This window comes from Schistocerca serialis, chromosome 5, assembly GCF_023864345.2.
Source record: "Schistocerca serialis cubense isolate TAMUIC-IGC-003099 chromosome 5, iqSchSeri2.2, whole genome shotgun sequence".
In the NCBI taxonomy this organism is placed as follows: domain Eukaryota; kingdom Metazoa; phylum Arthropoda; class Insecta; order Orthoptera; family Acrididae; genus Schistocerca; species Schistocerca serialis.
The window spans coordinates 463,255,290-463,274,978 of NC_064642.1; the positions used below are offsets into that span (position 1 = coordinate 463,255,290).

A 19,689-nucleotide genomic window follows, 5' to 3' on the forward strand; every position below is an offset into this window, starting at 1 on the left:
CGTTGCACAAGCCAGACTCTGTATCAGTTGTAAATTCTTATTAAAAAACGCAGTCAGATAGCTTAGGTATTCATTGTTACAGGTTCGTTTGTTCCTGTAATTTTTCGTATTCAGATACGCAGTCAGATAGCTTATCCAAATGTTAGTTTTAAGTTTTTCATGTAACGATCTGTTGAGGGCTTAACCGACAGTGAAACTGACACTTATACAACTCGCACACACTGTTATGCAGGTTAGATTGCGATTACTGATAGCTCAGGTTGCTTAACGAGTCCATTTCCACAGACTAAAATAGGCTTTATTTATTGTACGTACGTTACGACATACAGGATGCTGGTGCGACCAGTTCTAGAGCACTGTTCCAGTGTTTGAATCTTTACTAAGTAGGCAAAACGATAGACACTGAATGATTCCAGAGACGCGCTGCAAGGATCGTAACTGGTCGGTATAGCCTATGCAAAAGTCCAACAGAAATGCTCCCCGCCCCCATCAGAGGTTCGAGTCGTCCCTCGGGTATGGGTCTGTGTGTTGTCCTTAGCGTAAGTTAGTTTAAGTTAGATTATGTAGTGTGTAAGCCTAGGGAGATATGACCTCAGCAGTTTGGTCCCATAGGAACTTACCACAAATTTCCAAAACGCTCGCGGAAAGTCACTGATATAAGCGATTTTAAGGGCACATTGTTGTGGCGCTGCGGCTGGAATACCTGAAACGGCGAAGGTGATCGGTGAAATAACGAGTAGGCCGTATGGTACTGGACGACCATGTCTCATCACAAAACTTAGAGGTCAGAGGGTCACCCACTGTGTAATTCAGGATAGGGAGCTATCTGTGACAGATTTGACCACAGAGTACAATGCTGATGCAGTCACAAGTGTTTCGGAGTACATCGTTCAAAGGCCATTGGTGAGCATGGAGCTCCACATCACACGACCCCTACGTGTTCCCTTGCTGACCCAACGATATTGTCAATTGTGATTGTAGCGGTCACAGCATCACTGAGTTTTTACCATGGATCAGTAGAAACGTGTCGCCTGTCGAATAAATTGCATTTCTTGTTAAACCAGGTCGAAGGTTGGGTTAGGTTGGGTTCTTACACGCCATCATCCAGGCGAATGGCTGCACGAAACGTGCACCACGCCACAGATACACGCCGGTGAGGGCAGAATTATGTTATGGTGTACACTGTGAAACGTAACAGTCTAATTAAAACCCATTTAAACACGTAAATTTTAACCATAAACAGTAATTTCTGACATAGAGGTGTATGCAAATATGTACTTGTGGAAAAGTTACGAAGAAAATAACTATGGAATCTTAATTACACTAATGTGTAGAAGTCCGCTAATTGGTAGGAACATTTTATATGGTATGATTCTTCTGTAAATAGTAAATATAACAAGTGTATTGTTAACATTTGATACCTAAGCGTTTATATACGCTTCAATTAATGTATACACTAGAATTCGCTCATATGTTTAATATATAAGAGTCAAGGTAATTATTGGAATGTGTCATTGGTTTTGTAATTTTATTAGAAAAACCTTTTCTAACAATGCCAAGGATTGTTCGGGATTGTTCAGATTATGTATATATAGGGGTAGCCACATTGGCATAAGGAAATCAGTCTGGTTTTGGTTTTTGAGCAGTGAGCATGTAGCTGCTCCTTTTGTATTGTAAGTATTGTTTGCCTTTGTAATAATACTTTAATTTTGTTTTGAAAGTATAATATATATATTGAAACATAATACAAAATTGAATTTTTATTTTAACTTTTCCGAAGTTAAAATTTTACAGTTACTGAAAACTTAGGACTTCAGCTGCGACGGATCTTCTGAAAGGATGAGTAGCCAAACCCCAATACAAATGTTTAACCTCAGAACAGTTACGTTTTAACTGACTTGGGCGTCCGTGGAATTAGTGGTGGTAATCGAAGGCATAATGACAGTAGTGAACCACCTGAATATAATTGCGGACCACCTGAATTGCTTGATGCTTGAAGTCTCCCCCTATAGCGATGACATTTTCCAGCATGATAACTGTCCGTACTGCAAGGTCAGAATCGTGATACAGTGCTTTGACGGGCATTATAGTGAAATCGTATTGATGTCTTGGCCAGTAAATGTACCTGATTTGTACCCACTGTAACACATATTAGGCGCCAGCTGCTGGCCCATAAACCATACCATCCCATAATTTGCGGGAACTGTTCGATCCGTGCAAAGTCATCCGGCCGTTGTGGCCCAGCGGTTCTAGGCGCTTCAGTCAGGGACCTGCTGCAGGCAGGATGAGGCATTTAAGACAGGCCATCCTAAACATATCCATGTATGGAACTTGAACAAACAGTAAAAAGATAACAATGGTGCGAATCACCGTCCTGCTGCCAGGAGAAGAGGTCCCACAGACGTCCCCTATTACACCGAATATAAGCAAACACGGTACTCAGCTATGGTTCAAGTGTTTAGCTGTGTGCCCGAAACCCACCAGCCTGTGCTCTGCTGTTGCAGCGATCAGAAAACTCAGCCGTGAAGCTGCTTACACTTTCATAACGCTCGTGGCAGGGAGAAAAGTGGATGTGGTATTCAGTTATGGTGAACGTTGCGAAACGCTTAGAGCAGCGGAATGGTTGTATGCTGAGAAGTATCCCGATCGTGGCTAGGTCCCATGATCTGTCTTTGAAAAAATTATAAAAAGAAATTCAAGAAAAAGTGAATGTGATGAGAAAATACTCCAACAAAACAGAGCAGTAAATTGTGAGAGGAATGCAGCTAACGTTTGAGCAGCGGTAACACAGTACATATGTCACTACGTGGCAGGTTGAATGTCCGAGTGCGATCAGCCAAAGGATGCTCTGTGAATATTATATTTCAATACATTTTACCTTATCTATATGACTTCCAGAATCCCAGAATGGTCCAAAACTATAAAATGATGCAGTGTTACCTCTTAACATTTTGTTTTACACACGTAGCATCATTTGGAAACTCTGGTAATTCAATCTTCGCAGTATTCACTATTGGAAGAAGTGGATAGAGAACCATCCAAGTCTGGTGTGTCTACACTATATCTAGATCTATACTATGCAGGCGACACGGCGGTGTGTACTTTCTGTATTACTGTTGCTAATCCTCCTTTCCTGTGCCAGTCGCGAATAGTTCGCGGGGAGAATGGTTGCCGGTAATCCTCCGTTTGGGTTCGAATCTCTTTGCTTTTATCTTCATCATCATTTCGCGCCGCACACTCTCGCAACTGGAACACTAAACTACACCGTGATGCAGAACGGCTCTGTTGCAACGTCTGCCAGTGGAATTGGTTGATCATGTCTGCGCCGCTTTCGTGCTTACTAATTGAATCTGTAACGGAAAGCGGTGCTCTTCTTTGCGTCTTTTTTATTTCCTCTGTCAGTCGTATCCGGTACAAATCCTACACTGACGAGCAATAATCAGGTATAGGTCGAACGAGGGTTTTGTAAGCTACCCCCTTTGGCGATGGACTACTTTTCCTGAGGATTGTTCCAGTGAATCTCAATCTGGCTTCTGCCTTTCCTGGATGTAGTCCACTTTAAACTGCTCTGTATGCATACTCCTAGATATTTTAAGGAAGTAACTGCTTCCAGTCATTGTTCTCTAACCTTGTAATCATACAATATTGGGCCCTCCTTTCTATGTACGCGCAGTACCTTACATTTTGTTACGCTGAGCGTCCATTGCCACTCCCCGCACCAAACATCCATCCTCTGTAGATCTTCCTGCATTTTCTAGCATCGCGACTTCTCTGTATATAACAGCATCATCCGCGAAAGCTCTCATGGAATTTCTGATGTCGTCTAAGTGTGATGTACGTTTTTCAAGAACCGGGACATTGGTCCTGTTTTGTTGAGGAGACTCCATATAGCCATAGGTATGTATAATCCGCATCACATATACTGCAGCAGTTGTTGGAAGACGTCAGACTGGATCTAAGGCAGTCCATGTTGTACCAGTATGAGGGAATGTTACACCGCAGCAAAGATAATTTACAGACCTACTTAACAGAACATTTGGTGATCGGTGCTTCCGTCTTTCGGGGAACACAAACTCGCCAGCACGCTCACCACTCTTAAAAGCTCTCGACTTTTAGCTGCGAGGAAAATTAAAACAAGAGGTCTACATTGAAACACAGGCGGTTCCCGAAGACATCAGTTGCTGTACGAAACGGGCTCATGCTGCGCTCATTTCAAATGAAATTCAGCGTCCAGTACCGTCTGCCAAGAATCGCTTTATAGGATGTACCAGTTCTCATGGTCAACATTTTGTGTACTTGATATGGTAGCCGCGGTAATAAACATACGAACAGTATCTGAGCTATGCAGGGCTGACGACTGTCGGAGCCCATATCCCGACGCGGTACGCTGTTTTGCGGCCCTGTTATCTCGTTACTCGTTGATCATGCCCCTTATATGTTATTTCTTCAAAGTTATTTTCAAGGCTCTTTCGAGTGCCACAGAAAAAAGTACATGACTCCATTAAAATAGTATCACTATTCGGCAGCTAAAGATATTAAAAATTATTTGCGTGCGTCAAGAAATTCGTCACATTATCCACTATAGTTTAGCGACTTTTTTTCCTTTATTGTCATTTTATTCTCCTGCCCCATTGGGCAGAGGTGGGCTGGCAGCGGCACAATTCGCCTCTCTTCAGCCAAGAGATTACATAAAATACCACAGCAGAACATTACACACACACACACACACACTCACACACACACACACACACACAATACTGAGATAAAAAATGAAATGTACACATGAGAAGGGGGAAGCAACTGGACTTACAATATACAAAAGAGGAGTTGTTGGACGAGGCACGCTTACATAGAATCCACACACAGTTAAAATGGCGTTTACTGAAGATGTAGTATGTAAACACTGGCGGTTCAAACAATACAATAAAAACGGCGTTCACAGTATGGGACAACGACACTGAACACACACTGCACTGATATTACATACACAGCAAGCACCAAAACACGACAAAGTGACTGCATTAAAATTTGAAAGGCCTGCCAAGGGAGGGGAAGTCGGCGAGCAGGGAGAGAGGAAAGAGAGGTGGGGGGTTTACAGAGGAGGGGAGCAGCAAAGCCCGCATCTCGTGGTCGTGCGGTAGCGTTCTCGCTTCCCACGCCCGGGTTCCCGGGTTCGATTCCCGGCGGGGTCAGGGATTTTCTCTGACACGTGATGGCTGGGTGTTGTGTGATGTCCTTAGGTTAGCTAGCTTTAAGTAGTTCTAAGTTCTAGGGGACTGGTGACCATAGATGTTAAGTCCCATAGTGCTCAGAACCATTTGAATCATTTTTTGGAGCAGCAAGGAGAGGAAGAGGTGGAGTCGGTAGCACACCAAGGGGCAGGAGACGGGGAGGGAGCACAAAGACTCGGAAAGGAGAAGTGAGAAGGACATGGAGGAGGAGGGAGGAAACAGCAGAGGGGGAGGGGAGGGAGATGGAGCACAAGAGAGGAGGAGAGAGGAAGAGAAGGGTCAGAGTTGGAAACTTGGGTAAATATCAGAGTGAAGCACATCATCTCGGACAGGGAGACGTTGGAAGTTCCTTTGAGAAAGGAGGTGGAGGATGTGGAGATCAGTAAAGGGGGGGGGAGACACACATTGGTAGAGGTGTGGCAGTGGGTGGGGAGTGGAGAGGAATGGTGACACCAGGAGGTGAGAGGGATCGAGGTAGTGGTTGCTGACGAAGACACGGACATGATGAAGGAAAAGAAAGAGTCATGGGAAGGGGATGAGGTCATTGAGGATCCTCGTGGGAGATGGGAGACGGATACGGGAAGTGAGGCGGAGCACATGGCGTTCAAGTTTTTGGAGGGCTTTATAGAATTTATGAGGGGTGAAATTCATGTAACACTAGTGTAACAAAGGAGAGGACAGATCAAGGATTTGTAGGTATGAAAGATGGTGGAAGAGTGCAATCCTCATGTCCGGCCAGACAGGAGTTTCAGGAGGTGGAGTCTTCTGTGGGCTTTGCTTTGGATGGTAAGGAGATGGGGAGAGCAGATGTGGTGATGGTCAAGGGTGAGGCCAAGGTATTTCAAGTTTGGGTAGAAACTAAGGAGTTGGAACAAGGGGGTGGTACATCCTATAACGACTGCCTGGGTTTTGGAAGGATTGATTTGAAGGAGCCACTGGTTGCACCAAGTGGTAAACTTGTAAAAGTGGGTTTGGAATGAGTGCTGGGACTGTTGAACGGTAGGATAGAAGGCAAGGAAAGCGCTGTAATCAGCATATTGAAGGAGATGGATGGGTGGGAATGACTTGGGCATATCAATGGTGTACAGGAGATATAGGTGAGGGAAAAGGACAGAGCCCTGAGGCGCATGTGTGGTACACTAGAAGGTACAGGAATTTGTATTATGAATGGTGACATAGGAAGGACTGTGGGAGAGGAAGGAGATAGTGAGGCAGATAAAGTTGATAGAAAGGGCTTAGGTCTACATCTTGAAAACGAGTACAGAATGCCATACATGATCATAGGCATTCTGGAGGTCAAGGGAAACAAAATAGCAGAGTGATGGGAGTTAAGTCGGAGGGAGAGGAGATGGGTGAGGTTAAGGAGCTGGATATCAGTGGAGAAGAAGGGCTAGAAACCACACTGGGTAAGAGGGAGGAAGTGGTGTTGAGTTAGGTGGTGATAGATACAGTGGGAGGGGATGAACCTTACTGAACCTTACTGAACACAGAGGTGAGGCAGATGGGGTGTTAGGAGGAAGTGTCAGAAGGGGGTTTGTTAGGTTTAGGGAACAACAGGATGTGGGAAGTCTTCCACAGGTCAGGGTAGAAGCCAGTGGAGAGGATGGTGTTGTGCAGGGTGGAGCAGGATGGCAAGGTTGGTGAGAAAGGAGAGAGGGCATTCCTTGAGGTGGTGATAGGTAATGCAATCATGACCAGGAGCGGTGTTGCGTTTGGAGCAGAGGACGAGTTTAATGTCATGTTCTGTTATAGGAGTGTTCAATTCTGAGGGCAGTAACTGGTCCAGGCATTGGAAGCTGGCAGCAAGTGACAGGACAGTGGTATCGGTGTGGTCAATGACATCGGGGAACAGGGAGTAATCAAAGTTAGGGTCATCAGGTATGGAGAAGACTTCGGAGAGGTGGGAAGCAAAATGGTTAGCTTTACTGAGGTTGTCAGGGAAGGGGCGGTTGTCATGGAGGAGTGGGTAATATGGGATGGGATGGCTATCAGTAAGGCGGAGGAGTTGACAGAGAGAGTGGCATTGAGTCGTGTGCACGTATGGCGCCAGTCCTGGCGTTAATTTGCTTTCAGGAGGTTTCGAACGTGTCTTTGTAATTGCTTGTGGTGGAGGAGTGTGTCCTGGTCACGAGTGCAGAGCAAGGGATGGTAGAGCCGGTGGTATCTGCAGAGACAGAGTACATCCTGTGGTGGAAGGGGAGGACAGTGGGGGTGGACAAGTTTGATGGGAAGTGAGCCACCACAGCATCAGAGACGGTCTTCTGGACGAAGGACTGGGCGTGAGCAATGTCATCAGGATGGTAGAAGGGGAGGAAGTGGCTTCCAACCTGGTTATTGATGGATTCGCAATTCCAGTCTGCACAGCAGTAGTCATGACCGACTTTGGTAGGGGCGACAGGGCAGGGAGTTGGGGGAGGACGAGGGGCAAAGGAGATGTTCAGAAGGGCTAGGAGGTGGTCACTGCCAGTGGTGTCGAGGACTACTGCAGTGATGCTCCCAAGCAGGCTGGGGTAAGCGAGGGCGACATCAGGGGTTGTGTTGCTTTCAGGATGGATATCTTGAGGGAGGGTGACAACGTCGCCTTGGAGGGTGGAAAGGAACTGACGCCACCACTAGAGGATGACAAAATCGCGACTACGAATGTTAAGGTCGGCGGCAGTCACATAGGTGGAGAAGTTGTGGTCAACATGGAAGAGGAAGTCTTAGAGGGTGGGAAAAGCAGTATGGACATAGACTGTGGCACAGGTGATGGTGAGGGTGGGGGGGAAAATACGCTTAGGACCAGGTGTTCGATAGGATCATTGAGCAAGAGTTATGGCCAGATGGGGAGATGCTTAAGGTCGCCAATAGCGACCCCACCTCTCGCTAAGGGTCAGGGAATATCAGTATGGTGAACGACATAGGGAGAGGAGCGGACAATATGAGAAGGTTGGTTGGAGGAAGGTTTCATTTAAGATGAAGGTGTCAAGCTGGTGCTGGGACAAGGTATCCATGAAGAGGGGCTTGTTAACAGGGCAGGAGCGGATGTTTTGATAAAGGAGGTGATACTGTCGTCGCGCCAGGACAGAGAGAGAGAAAGGGGAAGGAGGGGTGGGTGCGAGAAAGGCTTAGACGAGGATGTCGAGAAGGGTAATGACGAAGTGAGCTTGGTTACGGGAGTAAGTGGCTTAGGTATATAGTTTAGCGAAAACCGCACTTCTATTTATTTACTCGATCTGGATATATTTGGGATGAGTTTTCTTAGCTGTGTAGCGCTGTATATCTCGCGAAAAGACCGAGAGGGTAAAATTAGAAAGACTCGAGGTCACTCGGCAGTTTATCACGGCCTTTCATTCTGTGCACTATTCGCGAATGGAAGAGGAAATGGGGGACGTGATAATGGTACAAGAAGTACCCACCGATGCGCACCTTAAGGTGGCCTGCAAAGCAGAAATATAGGGGAGCGTCGTCAGTGTCGACCGTCTTAGAATACCGGGCACTACTGTGATTTTCTTTTCCGCCTCTAGATGGCAGAAGTGTACAGTAAGCAAAAGCAAGTTTGTTTTTTGTGAAATCGGATAGCTTCTTCCTCTCTGTAGTGCTTTGTCTACTCTGAGTGATTGATAGTGTTGCTATAGCTCTTAGCACACAGAAGCTATTTTGAGATTTATGATACCCGTTTTTAGTAAGTGATTAATTTCGTCGCTATATTTAGACTATCTATGCTACGTAAGGAATGTTATGAAAGGAATAATAATCTCTTGGAAAGAATGTATAATATAACTAGATCATACTGCGTGTTTGTCGTGCAGTACCGGCCACCAGCTTGTCTTTCAGAAGTAGTTTCAATTTTTAAATTATATTTTCGTCTTCTCACTTCTTCTCAGATGTAAATGGCGAAAAATGGGAATAAAGTTACAGGATAATGGATTGAAGAGTGCATGTAAATGTTTGTGAGCAAGGTTATGGTTATGCCTAACAAAATGACTGCAAGGAAGGCTGCTGAAACGTTTACAACAATCAGAAAAGAAAAATATCACCACCGATGAGAAGAAATTAAAAACAGACAAAATAAAATCTGAAACAGAGTTGAAGAAAGCTCAGTGTTCGAAAATAAAAACGCAAAGGGTGGCCATGAAAAACCAATTACAAAGCGTCAATGAAAACTGGATTTTATTCGAAATAATGAGTCAATAGAAGAGACTGAAGAGGACATTACGTTTTTGGCGTCATTTTAAGAAGACTGGGTGTTTTGTACCAACTGTAGAGGCTGAACACATGTTGGATGTGTGGATCAGGAGAATGTTTTGTATTTTATTTGCGATCTCCGTAAAGCAGTGAGCTAAACATTGGCGAACAGAGCTGAAATAGTAAAAATACGTTCCGATATTTGTGTGTGCTATTATTATTCAATAAGTATCACAGCAGTGAATCATTAATAACCGACATTATCACAGAGAAGACAGAGGCCGATACTGCAAAATACTTTTTACAAGCCTTGTAACTGTAGCTCTTTTATTTTCGATGTAATTAAGTACTACGAATAACAAAAAAGAAATCATCAGAGGTGTGTTACTCATAGAACATGTCCTTGAGGTAAGAGAATAGTATATAATAGTATATTAATACTCAGATTAACCACCACAGTTACATAGTAAAGTCAAAAAAGTTAAGACTGCCGATACTTCACGAGTCTCCCTGCAAATACGCACTGCGTGAAAAAAAAAAAATTAGAAGCGGAGGAAGAATGAGATGAAACTTCACATGTTGATATGTCGGTGAGCAAGGTTTGAAGGAGCGGGTTTTGAACGGGTTACACTGTTCTTGGTGCACAATAAGGCGATTCTCCCATGCGATTGTAGGAGTTGGTCGACTGGAACGTTGGCGACGAGCATGATTGCCCTCACTTTCACGTATAGCCCAACTTGAACAAAATCTGGATATTACACGACTCGACCAGCCGGCCAAATGGGGCCCACAACGAGGTCACTTTTCAAACTCTGTCAGGTGCTGATAACGCTGTCTCTCACTGGTGTGGGGCATCTTCTGTCCTTCACCGTGGTCATTCACCTTATGACACTATTCACGCCTATTATATGCCCTACAAGACCTGGTAACAACACTAACCACGAACAACACTAACGCACTGTGTTGGCCTTTCTACCTGACACAGAAAATTGCAACTCTGTAACCATTTACATACCTGCCGAGGGTGTGTACATGCATAAAGCTACTTTAAAATCAGCCCACGTATTCTGGATGCTCTACTTTCCTGTCAGGCAGTGTATATAGCCGACGGAATCAGACGTTGCTCCACCATGTCCTGCAAATGGGACAGATGCGATGATTAAGATCATAGGGAAGTCGACGAACGTAGTGGACAATAAAGTAGGAAATTTGTTTCCTGGAGGAATCTCTGACGTAAGAATAGTAACGAATTAGTTTAGATGATCTTATGTTGATTTGCTGCACGGTTCCGAGTTCTCTCAACAAGAACCAGATGTGCAGACTCTTTGTAGGCTATATCTCCCCACGCCATGACTCCCTAAATTGGCCCATTGGGTCACAGCCTGATACAGCCGTGTACCAGCCTCTGTTTTGGTCAACGCCACTGACGTCAAAGCAGAGTCTACTTTCATGACAAAACACGATGCTGCACGTCTGATTCTTCCAGTTCCCCCTTGCGCTATACCATCAGAGGAAGGTTTCGCGTTAGTGACGCGTGAAAGTAAGCCTGCAGAGCGGTTCCCTTACTCGTTGTTCAGCTTCAGAAAACGTTACCTGATGGTCGTCTTGAAATTGTGGGTGCAACGTTGGTCCTGCTTGTGATGGAGCCGCCGTGTGATCAAGAATGGTTTCCGATCCATGCGTGTATCAGTAGTCCACTACTTTAGCAATCAAGACCACAAACGTCGATACTTGTTAACGGCGACACTTCACATTGGGCAGTTATTTCGAAAAATCACCGTCTCCAGCGCCACAGAACATAAATTCTCTGATATACATGTAATGGGAGTGTAACACCGCCCACGTCGTCCCTGCATTCATGCAGTGTTTATTAACTCAGTTACTTTCAGTATTTATAATACAGTTGTCATGTGTTCAACATTTTCATTAATAATATGCGGTTTTTACTCTTTCGACTGTACGACACTTTGAATCATTGGCTACACTGTCACCTCTGAACGCTCCATGAACGTAAGAGTCTTCTAAGACATGTCCAAGGCCGTAACCAGTAATGGAAGTACAGGAGAGACAGCATTTACCCATCCCACTCTGCCCCCTCTCCTCCTCCTAGCAAACTGAACTAGCATCGTGCACCGCTACAGAGACAATCGGATCGAATCAGTATCACTTTGAAGAAGACCGCCGGCAGCTGTGGCCGAGCGGTTTTAGGCACTTCAGTCCGGAACCGCGGTGCTGCTACGGTCGCAGGTTCGAATCCTGCCTCGGGCATGGATGTGTGTGATGTCCTTAGGTTAGTTAGGTTTAAGTAGTTCTAAGTCTAGGGGACTGATGACCTCAGATGTTAAGTCCCATAGTGCTCAGAGCCATTTGAAGAAGACCAAAACATGTCATACAGGCTGGCTAGCCATCTAGAAAGAAAAATAAAAAATAACTATCATAAATTGAATCCACATCAGCACCGCTAATGAGACAGGTGTTTCAATTCAGTATCATTTTGAAAAAGTAATTTACGGATATATATGTGGTGTCTGTTCTTTCGGAGTTTGTTGAGCGAACAGACAACAGACTTGAACTCTTACGGAAGTTGGCGAAATGCCGCAAGTAAAGAGGATAACGCACAAGGGGCACTACATTCGTAGTGTGTAGAGAGGTTCAGAATTTTGGTCTGACGGGAGGCGTACCAGGGTAGCCCGTGCCGTTGCGATGACCACTGTGCCCTGATAGCTCAGTGGTCAGCGCATCTGGCTAGTAAGCAGACCGGGGTTCGAGTTCCGGTCTGGCACAAGTTTCCAACTTTTCCATTGATTTAAATCAATGCCCACTCGCATCCAATGTCTCTAATTCTTTTGTGTCTTAATTTATGGCTGTTAACTAACAGCAAATATACCTAGAGCTGTTAGTCGTGAAATCTTAAAACTACAGTGCCTGATAAAAGAAGTTAAGCATCCAAAAGACGTGATTGGGGGTTAATGTAACTTTGTACACGTACATACCATCGGCAATATGTAGTTAATTAGAGCTGTAATTCTCTGTGGCAGATAGAACATGACCAGAGAACATTAGTGTTGTTTGTGTTTAGTATTGTTCGTTTTTGTTGTTGTTGATATGTCTTTTAGGGTTTAGGAGGGGTGTGAACAGCGTCAGATGTTGACTGATCGCTGTGAAGGAGACGGAGAGGCCACGTACTAGAGTGAAACGGCGTTGTAATCACGTACCAGTTTCAGAGGGGTCTCACTGCGGGTCTCGATCTCACTAGCTGGTCGTTTCATGCCATACCCAGATTTCTAGAGCATTTGGATGTGACGGTGGCCCGAACTTGGTCCCCATGGGAACTGAGGGCAAACACACTCGGCCTCAGTGTTCTGGTTGACCATGTCTGACTACCACATGAGATGATCGCCGTTTTGTTCAAATGGCTCTGAGCACTATGGGACTTAACATCGGAGGTCATCAGTCCCCTAGAACTTAGAACTACTTAAACCTAACTAACCTAAGGACATCACACACATCCATTTCCGAGGCAGGATTCGAACCTGCGCGGTTCCGGACTGAAACGCCTAGAACCGATCGGCAACAGCGGCCGGCACCGTTTTGCGCACCAAGCGTATTGTAACCACTTCACATCAGCGTTTGCCATTCGAGAACAGATAACGGACTCCACGCAACATTCTGTGTAATCTCGCACCATTGGTCGGAGACACTCGTGGCATGATGGTGTGAAGGGCATCGGGTATAACTTGAAATTACGTTTGGTAGTGGCTGAGACAACTCAAGGGACAAATGTACGTGATGGACATCTGGCGACAGTATCGTGGTGCCATTTTTCAAAAAGGACTACACTCGTCCACATATGTCACTTGTCTCTGTGAACTATGTACGTGGCGGTGATGTAATCATTTGGTCAGCTAGGTCCGCAGGTCTGTCTCTGGTAGAACACGTATGGGACTAGTTCAGACGTCAACTGTGTCCCAAAGATAGTATGCAGGAGATCAAAGACCGGTGACGACGCCGGCCGGTGTGGCCGTGCGATTCTAGGCGCTTCAGTCTGGAACCGCGTGACCGCTACGGTCGCAGGTTCGAATCCTGCCTCGGGCATGGGTGTGTGTGATGTCCTTAGGTTAGTTAGGTTTAAGTAGTTCTAAGTTCTAGGGGACTGATGACCTCAGAAGTTAAGTCCCATAGTGCTCAGAGCCATTTAGGAGACCGATGACCACATTTTTATAGGCAATGAAACGTCTTGGCCGGTGTAAAGAAGTTAATATTACAAACTTGCAAGTCTTCTCCGTTGCAAATTCCCTTTACATCTATTTCCTTTTAAGGAAATGTAAATGTTGTGTGACTAGGGCCTCCCGTCGAGTAGACCGTTCGGGTGGTGCAAGTCTTTCGATATGACGCCACTTCGGCGACTTGCGCGTCGATGGGGATGAAATGATGATTAGGACAACACAATACCCAGTCCCTGAGCGGAGAAAATCTCCGACCCATCTGGGAATCGAAGCCGGGCCCTTAGGATCGACATTCGGTGTCGCTGACCACTCAGTTACCGGGTGCGGACTCCTTTTAAGTCATCGACAAGTGCCGTGCTGTACATTCGTTCCCCAACAAATCAACCGAAATTTTAAACAATAATCTTTATTAAAATAAGACATACTATCTCTCTCTCTCTCTCTCTCTGCAGAAGTTAATGTAAACAAAAGATTCGTTTAACACCTCACCCTGTCAGTTTCATAATATTGATATTAAGATTCTGCGCCGGCCGCGGTGGTCTAGCGGCTCTAGGCGCTCAGTCCGGAACCGCGCGACTGCTACGGTCGCAGGTTCGAATCCTGCCTCGGGCATGGATGTGTGTGGCGTCCTTAGGTTAGTTAGGTTTAAGTAGTTCTAAGTTCTAGGGGACTGATGACCACAGATGTTAAGTCCCATAGTGCTCAGAGCCATTTGAACCATTTGAACCATTCCGCTACGATTTACAGAGGTCACTAACAGTTGTGGAGCTTTTCGCCAGGTGAAACGTTTGTTTCGAAAAATAAGGTCGCACGATTAATAAAGATAATGTACAATCTGTTTATAAAAGTGCATGTCTGCGCTTGTATGCGTGCGTGTGTGTATGTGTATACGTTTTCCAGTTCAGCCGCCAACTGATTGTTCCCAAGTGCAAGGTGCAAGGTGAAAACACATACATAAAACATTTAAATGTTTACATCCAGGAACCTTCGCCTGACGCCATTATTACCGTGTCCTACTAGAAGCCCCGTTCGTGGCCGTTCCTTAATATCGTTATCGTTGTCCGAGTTGCCGCTTACGCTTCAGTGATAATATATGAAGAGCGAAGGTTGCCTGCGTACGTTTTGAGGTGAGCAAGGTCTCCCATGGGCGACTTCTGGACGTAGCGAGTGCTAGGGCAGTTTCTCAAGGACTGTCGAAAAGTTATTTCTGTGGCATTGCTAGTTCTCAATGGACACAGACTATTCAGGTACGAATATTGTGACAGCTGGGCATTCGTTCGTTCGACACTCTTGCACACAAAGAAAAAAATAGCAAATTTCTATTTTCTGCTCTACGTAGCACGAGGAGCAACTAGGAAACAAGTTCACGCAGATGAGGCTTCATGATTCGCGACGCTGCTAAATTGGCTGAATAGCAGTCGAGCTGCTCCATCAAAGTACTCAGCTGACAAAGCACTGGCAATAAGCTCGAGAAGGATTTCACTACAGCCATTGTAATCTGCGAGTATTACACGACCTGCGTGTCGTCTTCGTGTGACCACATTCGTCGTGTTGTCTTCATGTGACCACATTCGTTCAAGCAAGCGCTTCACTGATTTACAATTTCCGACAGCAGAACTGTTCCAGTAACAGTAGCTTTGAGAAGCGTTTCAGTTTTGCAGAAATTATCTCGCACAAAACGAACTGTAAACATTCCATACCAACGGGACCTCAGGTCCAACGATTAAGTTGAGGAAATAGTGTTGTAACGAAGCTGGCAGTGGTACTGCAGATCATAATACCTATTGGCGTAAGGTAATTTCCTCTAAATGACGATTTGTTGTTGCACTGTTATTTTGTGAATCTTCTTATCAAATAGAAACCAATAATAATTTAATTCACTTGGCCAGAAACAGCGTAATGATGTGTTCCCTAGAGACTGAAATTCATCTTCCATCTTCCATCTTGTTACCTATTGATAGGATATTTAAAATGTGTGAATGCTTGACATCATTCAGATATGGGGACTATCTAGAATTATATGAAATACAGAAATAAAACTGCAACGGCCAAGATCGCGAATTATGGTTTTATTTCCCATGAACGCTTTCGACAAATTTAAGTTGCCATCATCGGATCTGAGAAGCGCGTAGATCGAAAATCAGAAGCACAATCAGGTCAGATATAATAATCTGGGGCTATATGTTTTCACAAAATGGATATGTACAACATACTGTGCCTTATGGGGAATACACCTCAACACATCTCCAAAATACGCACATTATATCATGTCAAGTCGTAAACGTCATTCCAGTACATGAAAAAAGTGATACTTCGGCATGTCATCAATTACACAAGATTTACATAAAATATCATGCATATTGCACGACTATGCAAGCTCATATCACACAGAGGTTGAAAGGAGCCTGAGGATTAAAGTCACCTACATACATTACGGCATGTGCTTCGTGCATCATTTCTGTATTCTTATCACCTAGGCCTCGAGTGATCTTCTACAGCCCTATTCAGTCGCGATATGTCCACACTGTACTTGCCTTATAACTATTTTGAATATATAGGTAGTAAGTAGTAAGACTGATGTACAATAGTTTCTTTTATAATTTTGTAATAATTGCAATTTTAAAAGTAAAAAAATAAGGAGTTTTGTTCTTCCAATTTATTCTTGTTTGGATTACTCGTGTTATATAATTACATACTAAAATGTATATATTGTATTGTCATGTCGACTCCTTGGATGTAACTTCATCCTAGTGCTGTATACGTTACGATCATGTTCCTGTATGTTTACTACTACAGTGCCACCTGCTGGTAGTTCGTAACATCTTTGCTTTGACTTGTCACACTCAGTCTCCTTCCATCTGCTGTGCGTATGTGAGCTTGCGCAGTCGGTGCAACATGTATGATATTTTATGTAAATCTTGTTTTACTATTTATATGCCAATATATCACTTTCTTCATGTTCCTGGAATGAGGTTTTACGACTTGACACGATATGTTCTACCTATGAGGAAGATGTACGGAGGAGTACTTGCATAAGGTGTGTTGTATATATCCTTTTTGTGAAAATGTGAGACCCACCTTATTATATCTGGCCTTATTATGCTTGTAATTTATGCTTTACAGATCCTATGATGGCAGCTTGGATTTTCCGAAACGGTAATCGGAAATGAAATTATAATTAGCGATGTTGGCTATTCAGGTTTTTGCTTATATATTTCAATTAAAATTTCGTCTGATACACACTCCTTACCAGAAGAAGGACGTAAACATTCATGGTTTTTATACTCCTCGGCAACACAGCAATGTTAAGACCACTGCACAAAGTTTTCGGCAGTTGCAATCACGTTAAAGAGAGAGAACTCCCTAACCGATCTGTAGTTGTTAATATGCACCTTTTCCCCGCGAAGCAGACAAATTGTCATGTCCATAACATTCTTCTGCTTTCGTAGTCAAAAGACGTCACGTTCTATTACCTATTGTCCATTAGGCCAACTATAAGTTATGAGTGCATGGCATCTCTATTCCTTATCATTCCTCATCTCCGCGAAAGATGAAGAATAACGACTGTGAAAACTTACATTAAAGACCAAGTCTGCTTTTGGCTTGAGTACACGCTCTCTTCTCTTTACTCTTGCAACGTCTTGCAACAATGTCAGTTGAAAGGGAGACCTAAAAGAATTCTTCTCGTTTTATTGCATTTTTAGTGTCATTGTCTGACAAGGTCTCTTACAGCCAGACCTATTGAAATTACGACAAATTTCAATCAAATCTATAGTTTATAGCTTGTTAGCATTTTCGCACAACATTGCATAAGCTTAGCTAATAGTTTCATATAAAACATGAGTTGCGTAGTTGTCTAAAACTTGTATAAATGTACCCTGTAGACTTTCTCCCACAACAACGGCGTTTTTGAAACCGGCAGACGATAGTCCTCTTCTAACAGGTCTCGCAATACAGCGGTTGTGGAATTACGCCGATGAATGAAAGCGAAGGAATAGGGGTTGGACACCTACACCTTCACCACGTGCGCGAGTTCATGAGATCTTCCCCATCATCGTTGCTAAAGGTTTCGCGACAGTGATTTAGCGATTATTTCTATCTTTTTACTGTTACAGTAGTTTCAGTTGGATAGGAGTTCAGCTAATAGGGACAGACACAATCAGGCTTGATGCCGATTGCTCTTCGTAGAAGAGAATTACATTACTTCAACTGTTGAAGAGTAAGCATTCTGGGTACAGGATGATGAACGGGCTGCGCAGATCCCACTCATGACCATTCCACTTGAGTCTCGCATCAGATTCCTGTGGCTTATTTTTTTTTTTTTTTTTGTACGTTTCTCAAGCGCATAGAACTCAGATTTTCCATGATTCCCCTAAATCGTTCCGGGTAAAAGCCGTGATTGTCTCTCCGAGGTCACTATCAGTTCCTTACAACCATCCTGCAGTTCAGCTTGGTATTCGGTCTCTAATAATCTCGAAATCGACGGTACGTTAAATGCCACCTTCCCTTCCTCACACTTTTTAGTTCCGAAGTGGTGTAAACGAAGGGACTGATGATTCGCTATTCAGTCTCTCGAACCCCCCCCCCCCCTCCAACCAACCAACCAACCAACCAACCAACCAACCAGGCAACTGAAGCTTCTTAAAGTGTTGCGGCAATGTAGACGGGCGTGTATCGCCGGCACTGTTGATGCTTAATATCCTCTGGATTTGTCGCCAATTTCTTGAGTCTATTTTTAACAATCTAATACGTTGTCATTATCAAGTAGTCCTCGATGTGCACTAAGTAAAACCATGTCGAAGTATTTTCAGAAGAAGATACGAGAAATCAGATCCATTAATAAAGATATGCAAAAGCCAAGTAAGTTTATAAACATGGTCATTACTTTTCAGGTGCTGTACAAGATCCTTTTGAATGTACAGTTGGCTAAACGTTGGTTTCTCGCTATAAGACACAGAAATATTATGCCGAAGAATATTATTCTACAGCCATTAAAATTTTCGTTTCCTCTTAGACCTGTTTCTTGTGATACCAGACAATCATTCACTCCGTAAAAATACGTGTAGTGAGCGAGTTGTCGCCGTGGTTAGCATACTGGACTTGGAGTACAACGGTTCAAAACCCCTACTGACCATCCATCTGTGATTTCCGTAATTCGTATCAGACAAATGCCAGGACGATTTCTTTGAAAGGACACGGTCGATTTCTTTTCCCATTGTTCCATAATCCGAGCTTGTGCTCCGTCCCTAATGACCTGGTGGTCGACGGGACGTTAATCTTCCTCCCTTTCTTTTTGTAAAAAATATGGATGCGTAGTTGACAGTATAAGATGATTAATACACTTGTACAGTGCAATCGGCCTGTTGCGAATAACATTCCTGCAACTTGTTTATTTGTTGCCTAAGCTGCTGCGTAACTTGATTTCAAATGATATATGATTCCGCTACATTGGTATCAGCATAGATTCCTCCCTTACCTTCGACAAGGATGATCGAATCTGTTATTTATGTGTCTTGATAGTGATTGAATGATACTAATTACACTCAGAGATGTTTCTTTTAGGTTTACTATGAACTGAAGTGATGCTTGAATAAGTTAGGAGCGAAATCTATAGGCAAGCCGACGAAGTTGTGACAAGCCGAATGTCACTCACAAGGCTGCGAGTGGTGTGGCCTTTTTGGTTTCAGGTGACCTGGCAAGTTATCTACTCACCCCTGAGGAACTGAGCAGTTCTGCTACGACCGTGCGGTGGCGACTGTTGTGAGGAACTGGAGACTCGGCGGAGGTGACGTGTTGTGGCGGGCTGCAGCCAACGCCGGCGCCGGAGACTGGGGGCTGACTGACCGTCGCGCTGCGCTTTGCGGCGGCTGCCAGACCCTCTGACGTCACGACGCACATGGACAGCTCCCACGGGAGGGGGGTGGGGGTGGGGTGGGGGTGGGGGCAGGCCGAGGGCACGCCTCCTGCGAGCCGGCTCTCCGGCCACTGTCGCAAAGTGGACGCTGCCTGCCACCTTCGCCGACGGGCGACGGAATGGTACCCTATTAAGCAAATGAGAACGCGTC

At 44.5% G+C, this 19,689-nt stretch overlaps 1 protein-coding gene across 2 annotated transcripts in view; it reads right to left on the bottom strand.

The window, feature by feature from the left end:
• LOC126480858 (proton-coupled amino acid transporter-like protein CG1139) overlaps positions 1-19,464 on the bottom strand; it is a 274,379-nt gene extending 254,915 nt beyond the window's left edge. For both annotated transcript variants that reach the window (XM_050104232.1, XM_050104227.1), the window contains exon 1: positions 19,337-19,464. The gene's annotated coding sequence lies outside the window, so the exon portion shown is untranslated. The remainder of the gene's footprint in view (positions 1-19,336) is intronic.
• Between the last annotated feature and the right edge of the window lie 225 nt (positions 19,465-19,689).